Raw genomic sequence first — 21792 nt, forward strand, 5'->3', positions numbered from 1 at the left:
TTGTTGGTGGAGGCATCTGACCATCCAGTTCAACATGATTACAGTAACAAGTTAAGCATCTTAAAACATGCATCATTATGCAGGCGGACCTTTACTAGAGAGACACTGCATGAAATATGCCACACCCATCACGGGGGAAAGCTCTCCGTTCACTTCCACACACCAGCGTCATATTCCTTGAATTAAACATACTGTAGCTAAAAGCTGTTGTGGGGTGGTGTAAATGTAAAAAATCGCCAGTAAAAAAAAAATTTAAACAAGGAAGCCATTGAGAATTGGCGAGAAGAAAAATCTGGATGTTGCTGTCTATTAAGTTGGAGTGTTTTCCCCCGTTTTGGGCGTGGTTTCTGAATGATGACGCGTTCCGCAGTGTCTCTATGTCAACATGTACAGTATTCAACATCCTCCTGAGTTCAAATCCGGCACAGGATTCCGTGTAAACATTGCTTCCTGTTGCAAAGATCTTTTCTCTCATTCGTCTCCCTGGCGTCAGTCTGCCAGTGGTCTCGTTAACCAAATGACTGGTAAGAATTTTGACAAGCCTGTCTGCATGTCAAAATGAAAGACAACAAGAAAGTCCAATGCAACGTCTGTTGTCTGTTTTGAATGAGTAAACAGGATAAACATGTTGGAAGTGATTTTTCCATAGACCTTTGTTTTGTTCCATGATCTGCCATTGTGAGAAACTCTAAAACCTTTAGCTCTGTTTGTGCTGGAAGAACAACACCCTCTTCCAGTTTTGTGCTGTAAAGCAAGACAGCAAATTCCCCCCAAATCCAAACGGGTGGCACACAATGCATGTAGCATGTAGCATGTGGCACACAATGCATGTAGCATGTAGCATGTGGCACACAATGCATGTAGCATGTAGCATGTGGCACACAATGCATGTAGCATGTAGCATGTGGCACACAATGCATGTAGCATGTAGCATGTGGCACACAATGCATGTAGCATGTAGCATGTGGCACACAATGCATGTAGCATGTGGCACACAATGTATGTAGCATGTGGCACACAATGCATGTAGCATGTAGCATGTAGCAGCACACAATGCATGTAGCATGTGGCACACAATGCATGTAGCATGTAGCATGTGGCACACAATGCATGTAGCATGTACCATGTAGCATGTGCAGAGATGGGTGAAAATACATACCCGTGCCAAATATGAATGCTGTCAGGCCCACGGTGTCCGAGGGAAATTAAACAGAGATACGTACTGTTAGGAAGCCTGACCAGAGTGGATTGAAAAAGTAGGAGACAGACTCAGAGGCTGGTCCAGGTGTACCAAAAAGTGGTTTATTTACAAAAATGCAGCATGCCACATGCAGAGATGGGCGAAAATACATCAAAAAGTATTTTGATACAAATTACAAATACTTGCTCAAAAAATGTATCACAATACAAATACAAAATACTGGTCTGAAAAATGTATTTGAAATACAAATACGTATTTTGTATTTTGAAAATACATGAAAATACATTTTATAAAAACTGATAAAGAACTGCAACAATTAGTCAATTAATCAATTCATTACCAAATATTACATTAATTTCCTATTTTGATGATCTATTAATCATTTTGAGCCATTTCTTTAAGGAAAAATGTCCTAATTATCTGATTCCAGCTTTTCAAATGTGACATTTTCTGGTTTATTTAGATGGTAAACCATCTCTTTAGTCCTCTGTGACAGTATTCTCCTTTGTGTACCCTCTAACACACTACACTTCTTCCATTTCAGTTGTTTTTCAGCACAACTTATTTCTCCTTCACTTCAGCTGTTAATTGCCTTATGTGAGGGCTTTTGAGTTACAGGTAGCATTTCTACACGTTACAGTAACCTCACGTTTTGGAGCTTTGACCATGTTTAGCCAAAGATCTGTTATGAGAGTTATGTTATGATAGTAGGTCCCCTATAAACAACTTCACATCCACCATGTCAGTAAATTGTCACATATAGTCTTTATTTAACACGCTGCACACATAGAAATACAGCAACATTATTTATTCCACCACAAAAGGTTACTTTTCAGGAACATGTAACCATGGTGCCGCAGTATGGTATTGTGATGAAATGCGGGGGAGGGACTCTCTCTCGGTGCAGACATTAGCGGGGAGGAGCCCTCACGTACCGGGAGAACTGATTGCGGCTGATGACTCTCACCTCCCAGCGAGCACAAAACGTTTTTTCAACGTTGATTTTTAGTTGAAATCTGGGTGATATTGGGTTTGAACGTCTAAGACCTAATTTCACCCTCTTTTCAACCGGCTAAAATGCGGTTACAACGTCAACGTGTAAAAAAACACAATTTGGTTCATCATATTGTTAAAACATTTGTTGTAGCTTGGAATAGAGGCAATATTGATAGTGTGTGGATTGGCATTTGTCCATTTTATTGTGTAACTGAGCGTTGAAATCTGGTCTATACGAAAACTACATTCCAACGCATTTTATGTCACATGAAATATCATAAATATGGGACTATATAGGCTATGTGGTGCCAGCAAAAAGCTTCCAGGACACAACTATGGTTAATAGTTTAGCGCAATACTATAAAATAATGAATTCAGTTCCTGCCGCAACGTGCATGCGCAAGTACTTAATTGCTAGCTATACTAACCGTGACTGACTAGACTAGACCAAAGCAAGTCTGCACCGGTCTGCACCAAGTGCGGAACGCTATGTTATTGTAACAGACTGTATACAAGGCTCTGTGTACCTCCTCAGTCTCTGGTGTTAAATGAAGTAACCTCTGAAGCCATAGGCTACAGCCTATAGACAACACACACACACAACATAATTTTAGTCTGTTACATTAATATAATAGTCTCGTACACATCACATAAAATAACTTAACTCCCAATCGTCGACAATCATGTAGTCTACAAGTTGTGTGCGAGATAGAGTATATATGTGCCCAGCTCTCTATAGAGTATAAGGAAATGTATAGCTCAGCGCGTTAAGTGGACTGGCTTGAATGTGGGAAAGCGGGGTTCGAATCCCGTGTGCGCTGCTGAATTTTTAATTTAAGAACCTGGTGAAATATGGTCTAAATCTGAACGTTCAATAAACGTCTGCAAATAGTGGGTGAAAAAACTTTCACTTTCAAACCTTCCTTGCACGTTTTTTCAACGTTGACCCTAAACGTTTTTTAAACGTCTTTTCAACCGAAAAATGCTCGCTGGGCTGTGTTGGGTGGGGGGGGAGAAAACGCCGAGACAATAAAGACAGACAGTATGCGGGCGTCCTGCGCGTGAGACTGAACTGAACTGCCCGTGTCAGTCACTGAGGCTGGAGCATTCCTGGGGGGAGGGTGCTGTTCGCAACTTATAGTGTTGCCGGCAGTGAAGACAGCAGACAGGCAAGTGTTGCAGTCCCCTGATAGGGAGGAGAGGCCAGACTCTCCTTAGACAGAAAGGGACTGGGAACTAGGGCCACTCACACCGGCAGCGCTATAGCTGGTACGCCTCCGCACTAGGGATGTTCATTTTGAAAATTTTCCAAAATCGATAATCGGTGAAAATTAACGATCAATTATCGATTATCGATTTTATTAATACTTAGAAAATTTTCAATATTTTCAATTTTCAATTTTCAATTTTTTTTTTTTTTTTAACAAAATGAATGCCTATGGCAGAAAATACGAAAGACAACGTGTTCTCCTCAATGAACTCTTTATTTCAATGTGTCTCCTCTCCAACACTGCTGTCCCCGGCGCATGCCGGTGTGAATTTCTCATGTTTAAAACAGTTTTGTTGGCACAAAGGCCCGTGCCCAGCCAGAAAACTAGAGACTATAAAGCTCCACCTCACGTTAGTCGGCTGTGCAATGGAGTGGGGCGAGGAGGAACGAATTCCACCCAAACCTAGTCCAAAAAAAAAAAAGATTTTTTTTTTTTTTTTTTTTTTTTTAATAATTAAAAAATCGATCCAAATGCCACAGGATCGATTCCAATCCTTAACGATCGATTATCGATTTTCGATAATTGATGAACATCCCTACTCCGCACGCCATTCCTCCACAAGCCGTCCCGTTTCTACACGGCTACAGCAGCGAGCTTCTCCACTGGACAGTCCCATGTTCGATCCCCACGGGGGGGTCTTGTCAGCCCAGGGCGAGCTAAGTTTTAATTCACCCAAGACTTTAATGTTCAAATGTTGTTTTGTTTGTTTGCTTTGTTTATTTGTTGGTTTGGTTAATTGTTTATTTGTTTATTTGCTTATTCGTTTCTACTGCTCATGTCATTCCAGCAGGAGCTCATTTAGAGGCAACGCTGGTAACTAGAGGGGCTCTCTGCCTCCCAGTATTGGTGACCGTGGGTTAGAGCCAGCCCATAGTTTGAAGTGGTCCTGCTTAAATTGCGTGCAGGGGTTTGCTGTGCTCCTTGTTGATTGCCATACTCGTTTTGATACTGTTTTATTGTGTGCAGTGGTTTGCTGTGCTCCTTGTTGATTGCCATACTCTTTTTGATACTGTTTTATTAGTGTGCAGTGGGTTGCTGTGCTCCTTGTTGATGGCCCTACATTTTTATACTGTTATATAATGTGCAGTGGGTTGCCGTGCTTTGTACTGTGTGCAGTGTGCTGATAGGCTGTGTCATCTTAACTCATGGGCAGTACTGGCTATTGGGAGGAAGGGGGGCCGCTGGGCTTACTGAGAGTTGACCTCTGGGTGGGGACTTTTGTTGGGGTGTTTTAATTAATTAGTGCCTTAATAAAAACTATATTATTGTACCGTTATCTGTTTCCCGCTTGCATTCTCTTCATCTGACACCGGACCAGACCGGGTAAAAAAAGGTGGTGGCAGCATTACGCTATCTTGACAATATAACAAACCAGGTTTATTACAGTATTCATGGTGAGGGGAACTTAATCCTGTGGCTAATGTATGGAAACAGGGAGGTTGTCAGCTTTGTAACAGTATATTTATTTATCCATTTTGTAGAACTGAGTTGGGTACGGAGGTGTTTTTTTTTATATTAGTTGTGTCTCTCTAATATGATGTTTTGCATGCAGTAAAGTTTGATTGGCAGATAGGGCAGTGTTTGTCTTAGCATGCAATAGGCTTATCTAACCATCACATTTAGTACTTTATCTCTGGGGGAATTTCCACAAACACGAGGCTTCAGTACTAGTCAGTAGGGGTGCACCGATCCATCGGCACGCAATCTGTATCGGCCGATTTTGACCTCAAATATGTGATCTGCTGCTGCAGATATTTCTTTATTGTCGCCGATTGCATAGCCGATCATGCTGCACGTGAGAAACATGAGGCAGCCCATTTTCATGTCTTCAATGTCTATCGTTTAACTTTCATATTGTGCTCTAACGTTTATATCATTGTGTTGCAAAGCACACGCTTTGCTTTCGTCAGTGTACTCACCTCCACACACCACACCAGACTGTCAACACAGCCCTTGCGTCTTTGAATCACACACATCAGCTGGTGATTAGAGCAGACTCAGCAGACAGAAGTTACCTCCAGTCCTCCCGCCTACCGAGGCATTTGCATGCTGTTAAGTCCGTGTTTGATCCATATTTGCGTGTATCCTCCTAACGTTAATAGGTCCGGTTAGCTTTAGCCGCTTTAGCTTAATCGATAAAATAGTTAACTTGGGTCGAAGTTATTTTTCTTGTGCAACAGGGAAATCCCGGAAAATGGAGTAATCGGTGATCGGTCGACGATCGGTTGGGCAGATATTTCTCATAGGTGATCGGCAATCGGTGATCGGTGGCAAAAAACGTGATCGGTGCACCCCTACTAGTCAGACTTCCTTTCAACAGAGGATAAATGGTTACAGGCCAGTCGCTCAAACACCTTCATGACAGTTAAATCAACAGGCTTGTAATCATTCAGGCATCAGGCTGTAGCATTAGACTTCTACTCTATCAGCCTGGTGTAATGTGGTACTGTGTCGGGTTCATCACAGCTTTAATCAGAGGGTCAGGGGGACTCATGGTTCTGCACCCCGCTAAAGCTCAGAACCAAACATCCTTTGTTATTGTTGTTGTTTTGCTTTGTTTTGTTTTGTTGAATTAACGTTAGTTGTGTCTCTCTAATATGATACACTGGTTTGCATGCAGTAAACACTTTCATTTGCAGATAGGGCAGTGTTTGCCTTAGCATGCAATATCTGATTATCACATTTAGTACTTTATCTCTGGGGGAATTTCCACCAACACAAGGCTTCAATACTAGTTTCACCCTACTCTGCCTCTGATTTGTGGTTGAGATTGTTCTGAGGGTAAGCCAATCAGAGGCGGAGTAGAAGTGACATCTCACATTGCGTTTTTTTTATTCCACAGTTTAAACCTGTGTCAATGTTTAAAATGTGTCAATTTGAGAATAAAATGAAATAAAATGTATTTAATGTATTTAAAATTCACAAAATACAAGGTCTGAAAGTATTTTGATACAAATTACATCTTATTTTTCTCAGTCCAGCCAAATACAAATTACAAAATACACAAATGTATTTGAAATCCGTATTTTAAATACATGTATTTAAATACATGTATTTAAAATACTGCCCATCTCTGAGCATGTGGCACACAATGCATGTAGCATGTAGCACACAATGCATGTAGCATGTAGCATGTAGCACACAATGCATGTAGCATGTAGCATGTGGCACACAATGATTGTAGAGGTGGAGGCTGACAGTGTTCAAGGTGATAGTCTTGTTTGTATGTAGTGATTATAATGATGTTTCCGAATTAATACTGTGATGACGTATTGACGTTAAAATGCTACACTAGCAGCTTTAATCAAAAGTAGATATCAATGACATGACAAAATATATTATTAAACCGGACGGACAAACCCTGTCTTTATTTGTCATGTCGTGGCATGCACACACGTGCACGGCGCCCAGTACACATACAAGGTGTGGCTAAGTACAATTTAGACTGATAAAACTATAGCTTTAAATAATATAATGAATATTTGATATAATTATAACCATAGTTCGTTCATCACGAAACCAGAATGTCCAGCCACATGGAAAGAGATTAGTGCCATCAGAGATTTAATTTCAATTGCATAAATTGGAATATATATATTGAAAAATTAAAGGAACCACCGCAACACTGAAAATTACTTACTGATATTTATTTATTGTGAACAACGCGTTTCGCGTGCAGCTTCATCAGGTTCACAGAAAATGCCATTGGCACCCACAGGTGAGTTAAATACATTAGACAGGGTCACATGACCAATTATCACAGTCGTCTTTTTTAAAGATACAAGTTACAAAACAAGTTTTTCAAAAGAATGACATGTATTTACCAATATATCACAATTATGGCAGTTAATTTACACAGTATATCAAATATATTTTTTGAAGATATTTAAGATTTTTCAAAGGAAAAAATACATTAAGAAAAGTACAGGGTTAATATTCAGTTACAGAATGAGAACATATTTTTAAGACTAAGCACCTGCACTCCCTCTATCACTAAAGGGGGGGAAAGTGTAATGGGACTTAGTGGCTCGTCTCTTATATATATATATATATATATATATATATATATATATATATATATATATATATATATATATATATATATATATATATATATATATATATATATAATTATTATTATATAATTATATAATATATATATATATAGAGAGAGAGAGAGTTCCTGACTCAAAGGTGTAGCTAATGTGCAAGAAATGAATGAGATCAAATCTTGTGAAAACTGGAAACAGGAGACAATGCAATGAATACCAGAAAGTATTTCACAGGTAACTACAGTATACAGTATATATCCTCCATGACTGACAGCTTATCTGACACTCTCTGTATTGTGGTCACGGTGATACAGTATTTCCCCTTGACAAGGTCTGAGCAGACAGGAAGTAGTGTGTCCCAGCCTCAAACAAGAGAGAGGCGTGGGTCAAGGAACTCACCGCGGCGGCCTAAAGGAAACCACGCTATGGAAGAGTTGCTGAGGAAATGATGGCGTGAACAGATTTCACAGCATATCAGATTGGAAAAGACTTGTTTATTCAATGTTACCATAAGCACAGCAAACATCATACTGTAGCCCTTTTTAACACACACACACACACACACACACACACACACACGTCACACACACACACACACACACACACACACCTCTGTCTAGGGCTGGGCAATATGACTTCAAATCAATATCATGATTATTTCAAACTTTTGTCTCGATTACGATTAATAAACAATTATTAATTTGATGTTTTTTTAACACTGCCTTCAGTTCTCTGACAAGTTCTGTACTGTTCTGTGTTGTTCTGTACTGTACTGTTCTGTGCTGTTCTGTACTGTTCTGTGCTGTTCTGTACTCTTCTGTGCTGTTCTATACTGTTCTGTGCTGTTCTATACTGTTCTGTACTGTTCTGTGCTGTTCTGTTTGTTGGCTCTGTTTTCGCTCGTGTCATCCTCCATGCCGACAGCTTCGCTTTGAGGGAACGCCTGAACACCGACTAATGTCAGTTGGACGGGGCGTAGGACACGATGTCGTATTTTTACAGTTCATGAACATAAGCTTTGGGGAAAGTATTAACAGAACATTAACATTAATCAATTGAATGAATGAATGAATTGAATTAATTGACATAAGCCAGATTAAGTGAGTTAGAGTTTCTAAATTTTGGTTTCGATACATTTTCAATTAATTGCCCTGCCCTACCTCTGTTCTGTCTCTCTCTTAAGATAATAGTAATTGCTGTACTGAATCACTTTTTCAGAATCAGAATGATTAAAAGCTTAGAGCAATATATTGTAGCAAATAACCATTTTCCTATTGCAGTCTTTCAGGGGAATTTCATGGAACTGGCTCTTCATTTTTCGCTGCGACCAGCAGTTCTATATCTCGCTCAAGTGATGATGCCATGGGTCACTCATGAAACTGAAAATATTGTGGGGAAATTGTGGAAAAAATGTCATGTATCCAAAGTGTATGAAAGTGGGTCAGAACCGGGCCTGCTAGCAGATATTTGCAACTAGACCTACAGTATAGAGTGAACAGCAACTTGCAGTGTGTTATTGTCACATATTGATGTGTGATTTCCTATGAAACGATATGCACCCATTTTACAGACGATAAATCAATGTTTTCGATCAGTATTGTCACGATACCTGATTTCACTATTTATTGGGACATCACTGCAGCATAATTATGTTTATGTTTGTGGACGGCTCGTGAATCTTGTCAAGTTGCACGTTCAGACAGTTTAACATGTCAATACAAGATTATTTTGGCCTGTATCCCGGACCTTTCAATCCGCCCACTCCACCGAGTTGAGTTTTGGCTGCTTCATCGTGACATCGTGCGACAGTGATTTTTTAGTTTGGAGAAAAACAACCGATTAGCCAATTAGTGCTGAGGCGGCCTAACAATTAGCCAATTAGCCCAAAGCAGCGGGCGGGCGGGACTAACATGCTAGACCGTTGTCTAGCTGTTTCCCATTGTCAAATGCGATTAAAAGTGCCACTTTGAAATTCGAACAGCACTCTGCTTCGAAAGCATTTATTCAAACGAAACGGGAGATTTTTTTTGCCTTCTTCCGACTGGATTAGATCCAGGCCGATACGTTGGTCTCTCGTAATTGGTTTAGAGAAAATGGAATTCCCCAGGGGGATTCCCCTCATTAATATCTGTTACAGTCGCGCAAAGTCAGACTAGGAGAAGGAAATTGAGTCTAGCGAGTTGACAATTCAGTCTGATATCAGGCCAAGACTATTTTCACAGTGTCATCATCTGTGCCGGCACGTACAGCTATGATGAAAGCGACTCTGTGCTGTACCTTGAGTACAGTACAGAGTCATTACAGAGTCAGAGTTCACATCAGTACCTTGAGTACAGTATAAAGCATTTTCTCCCAAGTGCTGACATGTGTCTTTGCAACAGTCTATGACAGACAAGTACGTCAGGCTGTCATTACCTCTGCCACATTCTGCCACTGAGGGAGTGATTTGTGAAGGTTGAGGTGAGGTCGGAGGCTATTTGTTCTGTTAGAAGAAGCATGGAACAGATGAACCAGCTTCAATCCATCATCCATCTGCCAAAGCCCACACATAAACAGTGTACACAGTTTCTACCATTATCCACACAGCATGTTGAAATGACAGTTGTTGCAAAGTATGCATGCATATAGCTGTTAATAATAATTGTGTTCATTTACAGTACTTAATTAACTGAACATTATTGTATAATATTAACCATTTAACACGATTTGCATAGATATACAGTTTATTGTTCTGTTCAGCTTCAACTTTGTACATACTGAATCAAGTGGTTACGTAAAACGGCTTTCAGCACTTAATATGAGATCTAAGTTTTCATCGGAGATTCATTGAAGAATATGAGAAGAGGGAGGTCCATAGGAAAGAACAATTGCTTCATTGTGCCAGAGTTGTATAATCCTAGTCTAGCCTAGTCTAGTCTGCTGTGCATCATGTCAAAAGCTTACATTTCTCAACCGGCCCTTATCTTTATGAATAAAGCCCGTTAATGTGCCTTGAGGGATGAGTTAAACCAGCCTCTGCCAGAGTCACTGAGATGACTTTTCACTGTTTTTACAGCGTGGCCACAGACTGTGGCAAGCTGTCTAGAACAGGGTTTGTCTGTATGTATGTATGTCTGTCCCCTCAAAAGTAGACCAATCACAGCTCACGATGCTACTGTACGTGCATGATGCCATATTCCCGATGCACCATACAGGGCGGGCGTCAAACTGCACGGAAGTCAAAGGAGGCACATGCGATTCTCAGCCCACCAGAAATGTTAGAGGATGGCTTTACCGGTAATCAACCCACTTTGTGTATACTCTCGGTAATATAAGCACATGGCCAGTGTTTTACCTTCTCTCTCTGTTTACCTCACGGGGAAAAAATGCTCCTGCTGCTGCCTGCAGAAACTCTGCCCCCACCAGCTGGAGGTCATTAAGGCTTGTTAAGGCTCTCCATGCGATTCTCTGTGGATGTGTGCATACTTAAAAATGTCTGCGGGTGGGAAGCTGGATTAGGGGTATGTGTCCTTGTCGCTGCACTAGGGGGTGGTAATAGCGTGATCCTGCCACGTGCTACATCCTGCTGATGAAGCACCCCGCTGTCAGGTGAAAAGAAGCACCTGGCAACTGTGCATGTGTCGGAGGAAGCATGGTGCTACTCTACAACTCTCCCCAGATCAGCAGAAGGTGGAGCAGCGCCCGGGGCAGCAGGGGGGAAATTGGCCAAGTACAATTGGGGGAAAAATGGGGGGGAAATCAGAAAAAAGAAGAAGAAAAAAGAAATGTTAATATCTGTGCAAATAAGCATGCAAAAATTACAAAAGAAATGTCAATATCTTCGGTTAGTGTAGATGCAACGGCTATGCAATTGCCTCGTCATAACTCGCATTCCAGGAATATCGTTATTTACGATGTCCTGGCCGCGGCTCATGGCTCTTTCCTGGCCGGCGGCCGTCTCTCTCTCCCCGGCCAGGAAGCAGCTGCCCGGGAGGGAACTGTACGCCGGCTCCCTGGTCTGGGCCTGGGTGCAGTGAGCCAGCCAGGCACATAACCTCAATTCATAATTGTGTTTGCAACGTAGACTGTTATTGAAACGTGCACACTAAGTACGTCACGGCGATACGGAAGTTAAATACTCTCGCAGTGCCATTTCAGCTGGACTTTAAGCTGACTATCACCATGGAAGTGGTGAGATTGTATAACAACGAGGCAACTGCATAAAATCCCTAACCAGTAAATTATTTAGTAGATTATTTCCATCCTGCATTCAATTCAATTCTCATAAATAGACATACTTTTTGGTGCTTAGTATTATACTGTTGGTTGTCCCCACATCTCTAGCAGCGAAACAGTGTGATGTGCTGTTCCCACCCTAACATCTGTAAATACCGCAGCATTCCATTTGTTTTCCGATGGTTGTAAATCTTACAGAAGACTAACACTCCCTTTTCTTAGTTCTTTGGGTCACTGATGATTAAGATCGATGCTCCGACCAATCAGTGAAAAGTGCAAACTGGTGCAGAATGAGGAAAGATGATTTTTGTAACGGGAACGGGGAGCAAGAAAGGCCACAGTATTTGATGTGTGGTTAGGACTTAGATGAATTAAACCTCTCTCTCACCTGAACTCTCTGGACCAGGAGAAGGATTGCTATTTCAAAGGTCTCGCTCATCATAGCACAGTATCGATCATGTCAGTGTGGTGTGAGGAATGATAGTCACACTCATTAGGATAAACCCATAGCACAGCTTGGGCCAATGTTCAGTCCCCTCCACTCACGAACCAGCGCAGAACAAGGTCAGAGGGACCAAACATGGCCTGAGAGAGGTCACCACATGGACAGTCTTAATCAGTTCACACACACAATCGAGTCCAACCTTCTCCACAATGGCTGCAGGTGGTGATTTCTCTGTGGCTAAATTAATGTCATTTTCTTTACCCAGATTGTGGACCAATCATCTGGGGTCAACCAGCTGAACAAAGGTAAGCAGTTAGTTTGATTGATAGAGGCCCATGGGACCATGTTAAATGAGTTCCACAGTGTCCCTCCTGCTGCTACAGTATCACTACACATTATTCAGTGGTGAAGAAAGGGGGATGGAACTGTAGCACTTCAGTCGATTGATTGATTGATTGATTGATTGATTGATTGATTGATTGATTGATTGATTGATTGATTGATTGATTGATTAATTGATCGTTTGGATAGGCTATGATACAATACATTGTACCTTGTGTTTACAAAATGTCTATGGGAAAATAAATGGCAGATGAAAATCTCTGGTACAGTGCTGAAGCAGGAAGTGACATTCTACTTTGCCTCTCTATAAAGCCAAAACCAGCTGTTTGGTTAATGGCTTAACTAAGCTGATACTGTACTACTCACGTTACATTCTTGGATGCTTTGGAGTATGTCAGGGGACTAAAGACTTCACCGCTTGGAGAAGAGCGGAGATGTATTAGATTTGTTAAGCTACTGTATGAGACCATTCACTCTTAGGTATGGATCCACGCCCACAAGTTAAAATAGGGTTAGATTTTTATAGCCCGTTATCACATGCATGTCTCAAAGCACAGTTTTTATTTTATTATCTATACTTAGACATTATTTTGTGCACAGCCATTTCTCCATTGGACGCCAAGAGGGCATCAGCCCTGGGTTTCTAGGTCATCCCCTGGTGCAACCTAGAAAGCCTCTGTAACAATGTAAAGACAGTACAGTCCTGACCCAAGGGTAGGTTCCTCTCCAGATGATCAACACATGCTCTGACTATCATAAGAAATGAGACACAGAATACACCGCCCCATCTGTGTGTCGGTACAGGAATATGACTATGCTAGTAATATGCTGTAGGGGAGAGCTGAGGTCTGATAAGTACCTTTTAACTAAGTAATAATGATGAATCGTATTGCGCTTACAGCATACTGGAGTGGACACAGCAGCTTTCTGTACAGACATCTTTAACTCATCTCACTGATCAGCACCAGTGACTGTCATAAGCCCTGTTCCAAACCGGTCCCTATTACAGAAATAGTACACTATATAGTGTGTCCGAATTCTCATCTGTTATCAATTTTAATTTTAATTTTATTTTACATTTTACAGAACAACACACGAAGAAAGAAAACAAAAACAGGCTCAGACACAGAGAAAAAAAAAGGAAAAGGAAAAAAAACATATATTATACTAAGGACATTCAGTGTTACAACATAGTGCTACCATGCAGCCACATATGGTGCTTATATGCTTCTAGGAGATGCTGTGCGTGGGGCCCCACGCAAGGGGTCCACGAGTCACCCGTCACCCCTGACCTCGTCAAGATAGGCCAGAAATGGGTCCCAGATGATTTTTTGAGTGAATTGGTCCTCAGGAACCTGAGTCTCTCCATCTATATAACAGAGATCATGTCCGTTAACCACAACTGAAATGAAGGTGAAGAGGGAGACTTCCATTCTTTCAGAATTAGTCTTTTGGCGACAGTTGTCCCCTGTGTCAGAGACTGTTGCACAGCTGCAGGGAAGTTCAGAGAGGTCTCCGAGCAGCCAAAGATGGCGAGTTGTGCCTCCGGCTGAAGGGTTATTTTAGGCCTTAGAGTACCAGGCCCAGAATCCTCTCATCTGTTAATTTCATTCACTATAGCCCACTATAAAATACCTACAATGCACTGCAATTTCTAGTGAACAGCGAATGTACCCTACATTTTCTCCCATCTCCCACAATGCAATGCGGTCGTGTTTACCAAGGCAAAAGAAGAGTGAGGTAGTGTCCGAAACGCGTTTGATCGTTCCCCATATAGTTCACTATATGATAAGCAGCACATGGGGAATAGAGGCAGTCTGTGTCTCGTCATAGATGCTGGGGTAGCTGGCTGGGGGCGTGGTCAGGGTGGGGTAAATCCCTCGTTCTCTCCATTCAGCAGAGTTAGCATTTAGCTGCTAGCCCAGCCCAGGCAGACACGATCGGGGATTTAACCCCCACAGTAAACGCACATCTGAACAGACGTCTATGTACCTGCTCTAGAATCCCCAATCCTGTAGTGTAGAGCCGCAGCACCGTCCTTTGGTGAGTCAGCCCATTGAGATATACAGTTTGTTTTTTACCCCCACTCACGTGCCAGCCGTAGTAGTAACATTTTGTGGGTGTTCCCACACAGACCTATAGTGAGTGAGTGAATGAGTGAACCCTTCCGAACACAGCAATCATGTCTTACTGAGTCTGTCATGAGTCTGTCATGAGCCTGTCATGGGTCTGTCATGGGTCTTTCTTGTTGGAACATGAAAGTCATTCCTGACCTCCTATTTACTAAACAGCCTTCTCTCATTGGGGGACGTACTGTATGGCAGGGCCATCAAAGCCCCCTTGTTGTCTCCAGTCCCCCACTCTCCTCTCTGGAAAATGCTATTTAATGAATGAATGAATGAAAAAAATGTATTGGTCACCACCACCAAGCATATACACTTAGGTCACAACCAAAGGTTAGGGGCAGAAGCAAACGCTTATGTAAGACCCCTTTTCTTAGAATTAAAATAAGAAAATCATCATGATCATTCCTCAGACATTTTTGAACATTGTCCTTACTTGCCATCAAATATACAACAAAGGATTTCAAGGAAAAATATCCTAATACAAGAAACAAAAAAGTAAATAAATAATACAACAGTCAAAAACCAGTGAGTAGCAAATAACAAAACAAACAACACAATCCATACATGCATATTCATACATTTTTTTAATCATTGTTTTCCTTTCAAGTTTTATTTTATATTTTTTATTTAATTTATTATTATTTTTTATTTCTTTGTTATTATTATTATTATTATTATTATTACCTTTATTATTTTTTATTATTATTATTATTTTGTTTTTTTTGTTTTTTTGTATTTTTTTGTTTTGTTTTTTACATCATTCAGTTACCTAGGAACCAGTCTGTAATTATCCATCATCATGTCTTTATACCTTTTTTTAAAGATCAACACATTCTTACTGTGTTTTAATTCTTCCGGCAAAGCATTCCACAACTTCACACCACAGACAGATATGCACCTGCTTTTCATAGCTGTGTTACAGACGGGTAGTTTCCAATTTTGTTCGCCTCTGAGGGCATAACCCCCCTCTCTTTCTTTGAACATAATTTGTATGTTGGACGGGAGCACGCCCTTTCTGGCTTTATACACAACCAAAGCTGTTTTTTGATCCACCAAGTCCATGAATTTTAATGTTTTTGACTTTATAAATAATGAATTGGTGTGATCATAGAATCCAACGTTATTCACTATTCGTATTGCTCTTTTCTGTACTGTACAAACTGACTGTGGTGTGGTTTTGCAAGCATTACCCCAGATCTCAACACAGTAAGTTAAATAAGGTCAAATCAACGTGGAATAAAGAGTGTTCATGGATCTGTGGTTAAGGAAGTGTCTGACTTGAGATTAAGATTCCTTGCGTTGCGTGCCTAACGCTTCTGTGTGCCCTTACATTTGTTATGATAGAAAATAGCTCACGTGTCTCTCTGATACTCAAGCAGGCACCATCATGAGTGTGTTGGGCCGACAGTGCTGCCTGCTACCTGTGTCCACTGCACTCCACATCGTCGTTTTCCCCCACAGGAGATCACATTAGGAGCTACCTGTGATCCTCGATCCACTCCAACCTGTGTGTGCCCTGGCAGATGTATGTGTGCCCATGGGTGAATGTGTCCCACCCCTAGGCGCGTCATCCGCCCGCGGGGGGGGGGGGCTCGTGCAGTCGCCTCGTTTGGACTAACTGTCAGCGCTCTGCTAAACGAGCTTTCCAATTACCCAGGCCAGTGGCTACAGTCAGGCTTTAATGTGAGATTCTCTCCTATCGCTCTCCACATACGGGGAATAACCACTGCTCTGATCAGTGTGCAAAACCAAAGCTATCATAGGATAGGCAAATATCAAGGGGGAAATAGTACAGCATAAATTGGCACCAGCGTAAGCCCTCAGCATATGGACACCAGGTATCTTAAGAGTGCCTCCTCCATCCTAGCTCTCCCGTGGAGAACAGGAGCAGATGTTTTGATTGGTACCTCTGAGTCCTCCTGAAAGTCTTAAATCTGAGATGGGGCTGTTCTGTGTCGGTCTTCTTTTTCTTTCTGTCCTTGTCTCTGCTCTCTCCCTCTCTCCACTCAAACAAACACACACAGACCCGCCCTCCAGCCATTTCCAGGGAGAATTCCCGGGATTCCCAGTTCTATGCTAGGTTTTCACACCGCACCTCGTTTCACGAGGTTAGGCTAATATTGTAATAATACTTTTGATGTATTGTTTTCATAATGTGGTTGTGAAACTCTTTGAAGCAATAACTGTGATTAAGGACCATAAATAAGCTGGCCTTGACTCCCTAATCTTGGCTTTCACAAGATTTCAATATATTCTAAACAGTATGTCATACACAGTATACAAATCCTGTGACAGAGGACAAGTCAGGTCTGGAAAATGCCAGAGATCTTGGCCCTCCACACAGAATGGAAACAAACTATTTGTCTAATACATGTGTTTAAGTGTTTAGCAGATAATCACTCATCGTCGTCTTAACAACTGCCTCCTTCTTAAACATATAGCGCGATGCATCGTTTTGCGCTGCCATTTGTAGGACATCTATTTTACTTCCTCATATGGTCATTTGAGATGTAAAACGTTAAGTGGGATCAGAAACCGGATGAGTGAGCGGAGTGACAATGGTTCAACGGGTTCAAGCCCCCGTGAGAAAACGTACAGTACAGTTAGTTTAATAAGTGTCCTTCAGCAAGACATTAAATCCTCACCAGCTGATGTTGTCATCAAAGAGAATGTCTCCTTCATGGGATCAATGGATGTATCACTGAAAACAGTCGGCATAGCGTGCGGTCTAACGACACCCTCTCACGACACCCTCTCCCTTGCATGTTGCCTGAGTATGCCTCCTGTTTGTCTCTCAGGCATATTGATTCAGTGCGCTGGATGTTCCTGTGTTTCTCTGCTCTTAATTGCTTGCTGTGTGGAGACGGTGTTGCTGCTTTCTTGGCCAGGGCTCCCTCGAAAAAGACGTCTTGCTCATCTTGATCTCAATGGGAGTCACCTGGCTAAATAAAGGTTTAACAATACTCATAATAATAATAAGATGGTATCGCACAAATCAATGGATTGAAATTGCGTTATGAGTCTGTGAAAACATTCTGGACCGTCCCATCTATCTATCTATCATCATCTAAGTATTTATTTTATTAATTTATTTTGGGGGGGAGGGGGGCATATTTAGTATGTAAGGTCAGCACATTACGTAGGTACATGTATACACTATACAGTACGTTACCAGGCAGCAACCTGGTACCAGTGCTGACATGTTTGTTCTGTGTGAAGTAAGAGCTTACAGTGCAGAGGTTTGCCCCATCAGAAACCTAATAGACTAAAAACCTCCAGCAATTGGCACCGTGGGGGCTGCATGCAGGGAATGCCCAGTAAAGCTATTCTGAAGGAGCAATTCTGTTCGCCTTAGTTTGTTCACACCAGGCGCTTAACAGAAGCAGAGCTGAAGCGGCGCTTAACAGAAGCTGCAGTGTCACGCTAAACCCGGTCACACAAGAAGCACTCGCTTTTCCTCAGCGCCTCGCTCGGCGCGCCTTGCCCCCCGCCCACAACTTGCATTGACTTCATGCCCGGCAGCTTCAGGCTTTGGAAAATAGAACAGAATGCTGAATGCTCGCTTGAGCGCGGCTTGAGCATGACTTGAGCGTGGAACGGCGTGCGGCTGGTGCGAACGGTCTTGCCCTGTTAACAAGGACGTCGAAATGAAACTGCGTGGCTTCAGCGTAGCTTCAGCGTGGCTTCGGCGTATGGTGTGAACGGGGGCTTAGAGTACCTGCATTATTTACTGTTTATATGGTTTATCTGACAATATATTAGTCTGTTAGCATGAGTTATTCCTTGAGGGACTCAGATTGACAATGTACAGTACAAAATGTGGGCGTCGGCTCCGGGACACGAGCCAAGTTACAGCAGAAAGTCGCAGGGCTCGTTCAAGAGCCCCTAGGCGGTTATGCAACATCAATTAGCTTCTTCCTTTGGGTGGCAAGTATCTGATAAGAACTGGACAGCGTGTCCCCTTGGAGAAAAAAGGAGGAACTAGAAGTCACGGTAAAGCAGAAAAAATAAAGGACACCACCCAACGGTACAGCTCAGCAGCCTCAGAATAGCACTCGCCACTTCCTGTGTGTGCCCTAGATGAACCGAAGAACTGCATACGCTCGATCACTGTACATGTAGTTCATCAATCATCATCATTTGTCTGCGAAAGGCAAAAGTGAAATAACAATTTAAACAGTCGTGGAGTATGCGTTAAGTTAAGGAGGAATATTCAAGATTCAATATTTTTATTGTCACTCCGTAGTACAAGTATCAGGTGTGAAATTATTGTGCTGTAGACTCCGTTACAACAATGTGCAAAATAACAGGGCATCTAGGTGCAGGAAAACAAGAGGAACAACAAGCAATAAGGCAGTAAAGCAATAAAAACAAGACAAAAACAGTGACATAGTCACTGCACATAGGTGCAAATAGCATAGACATAATTAAACATAATTAAACATGCTGTTTGCACGTAGGTGCAAATAGCATAAAACATTATAATTAAAAATAATTAAAAATAATGACCAAAATAGACATAATTAAACATACATAATGGTAGCAGCTACAGTACAGCTACTACATGATTGGCCTGGATTGTTGGGAGTTTATTTGTGTTTGTTAAGGAGTCTCGTGGCCTGCGGGAAGAAACTGTCCCTCAAGCGATTTGTGCGTGCTTTTGGGAGGTAACGGAGGGTAACAGGGCGAACAGGCTGTTGTGGGGGTGGTTTGTGTCCTTGATGATCTTCAGGGACCTCCTGAGGCACCACTGGCTGTACAGTTCCTGCAGTTCTGGCAGCTCACATGAACGCCCTGCGGTCCATGGTGGTACAGTTCCCGTACCAGGTGGTGAAGCAGCCAGTCAGCAGGCTTTCAATGGTGCCTCTATCTGTAGAAGTCCCTGAGGATTTTTGGCCTTAGCCCAAATCTCTTCAGGCCACCATTAGGGCAATAATGCATGCATAGGTTCACTTATCACTCAGCCATTTCAACTGAGCTATCTGATGGTCTCGCTCCATAACTCAACACGCAACTTATCCCTCTGCTCCTGCTCACGCGATCTCTCTCTCTCTCTGTCTCTCTCTCTCTCACACACACACACACACACACACACAGACACACACACACACACACACACACACACACACACACACACACACACACACACATCACAGCATATTTCAGCTGGTTAAAATGCGAAGTACAGTACAGAATACCTACCATATCACCATATATTTTGTTTTGTTTTATTGTTGTTCCATCATTTCCCCCATGTCGTTTCTGTTGTCACTTATCCTTGTATTTTCTGATTATCTTCATTTTAGTTTTATTCATTTCTATATTCTATCTAATTTTATAGTGAGATGTTTTATAGCAGTTTATTTTTTTCTTCACCTGCACACACCTGTCATCACCTCTTTTTTGGGTTTTATCATCATATTTATTACTGTCTAAGATGTTCATCCACTTAACTCTTTTGTTTTTCTTTGAATGGCGTAGGTTACAGTACCTTGCTTTTTTCTGTTTCTACTGGAACTAGTTGAGAACTCTTCCCCCTTTCAGAAGTGTAAACGACATCATCCAGTTGTATTTAAAAGTGTCCAGAAACAGAGTACAGCTTGTTCCTGAGGAAGAAAGAAACAATGTTACAGTTTACAAAAGTAAGCTGTTGGAAAGTACATCTTGTTCTTGAAGAAGAAGGAAACAATGTTTCAGGATACTTTGTAGGAAACATGACAGATATTCACTTCTATTTCCTCATGATGTTAGATAAATTGTCAGTGGAGGATTGTGGGATTGACCTTGGCTTGAAAGTATGGGCTACTGGAGATGGTGGTTCCACAGGCATTTCTCTGGCTTTAGCTTACATGAAATGAAGTACCAGGTGAGGTTTGCCTTTTGTCCTCCCTTTCTCACATCTTTACTAAAACTACGTAAGCTCCACTATTAACCTGGTTTAACCTGCCCTATGCAAAGCTGACACAAACAAACCTTCATAATCTGTCCTGGGAGCTGAAGAAGCAATCTGCCAGCAGGCTGTGAAGCATCAAATTCTTTCAGCTTGGTTTCCACTTCCTCTCACAACTCATTCCTGTCACACACAAATCCGTGGAGTGGCCCTTGTCTTGGTGTGTGTGTGTGTGTGTGTGTGTGTGTGTGTGTGTGTGTGTGTGTGTGTGTGTGTGTGTGTGTGTGTGTGTGTGTGTGTGTGTGTGTGTGTGTGCATGCATGCGTGTTTGTGTGTGTTTGTGTGTGTGAGCGCGTGCCCGGATTTGTACAATTTGCACAAATGAGAAAGATTGATTGATGGAAATTCTATAGGATGATTGAGCAGGAAGGAAGTCATACCAAGTTTGCTTGTCCCTTTAGACAATGCATTCTCAACATGCATGTGAAAAAGCTGTCGCCCCAGTTCGAGTTTCCCCCCCCCCACCGGATACCCCCCTTTTCTCCCCAATTGTAGTTGGCCAATTCCCCCTTCAGTCCTGGTCGTTGCTGCACCCCCTCTGCCGATTGTAGACTAGCGCATGCTTCCTCCGATACATGTGCAGTCGCCAGCCGTTTAATTCTTTTCACCTGACAGCGAGCGCCCTGACCGACCAGAGGAGGCACACACAGTAACTCATCTAAAATCAGGTAGCTCACCTGACCTAGTTCCGGTGTTCGCCTGTTGCTCATTTAGTCTCCTGACATTAAATGCTGTTGTAGTGGAGCCCAGCGTCGTTGTAGGCTACTTGGCTCGGGGCTGTAATGTAAATATGTGACACATGAGTCACATGATTTTAGATGGGTCAAAGTCATATTTCCGGTGTATCTTGCCCATTCTATGGCCAGACGAGTTGTAATATATTGTCATGTCACGGTGTTTTGGGGTCATTCATAAACGAGATTGATTCTGTTATTTTTCTATAATTTTTTGCCGTAGTGCTATTTTACATTGAAGTCAACGGGGAGAGGCTCGTGTTTTCCCCCTAAAAGGGGGCGGGGTCTAATTGCCGATCTGATGTATGCTGCACTACAGGGCTCTCAAGTCATTAGTGTGATAATGGCCTGTAATTAGTCGCGTCCTCAAGGCTTGATTGTCCCATCTTCCTTTGGGCTATAGTTTTCAGAGGTCCGTGGGAGAACAGCTAAGTGACGTTTATCTCCATGGAGTCATCAG

This window comes from Poromitra crassiceps, assembly GCF_964638095.1.
Source record: "Poromitra crassiceps genome assembly, chromosome: 15".
Taxonomy (NCBI): Eukaryota; Metazoa; Chordata; class Actinopteri; order Beryciformes; family Melamphaidae; genus Poromitra; species Poromitra crassiceps.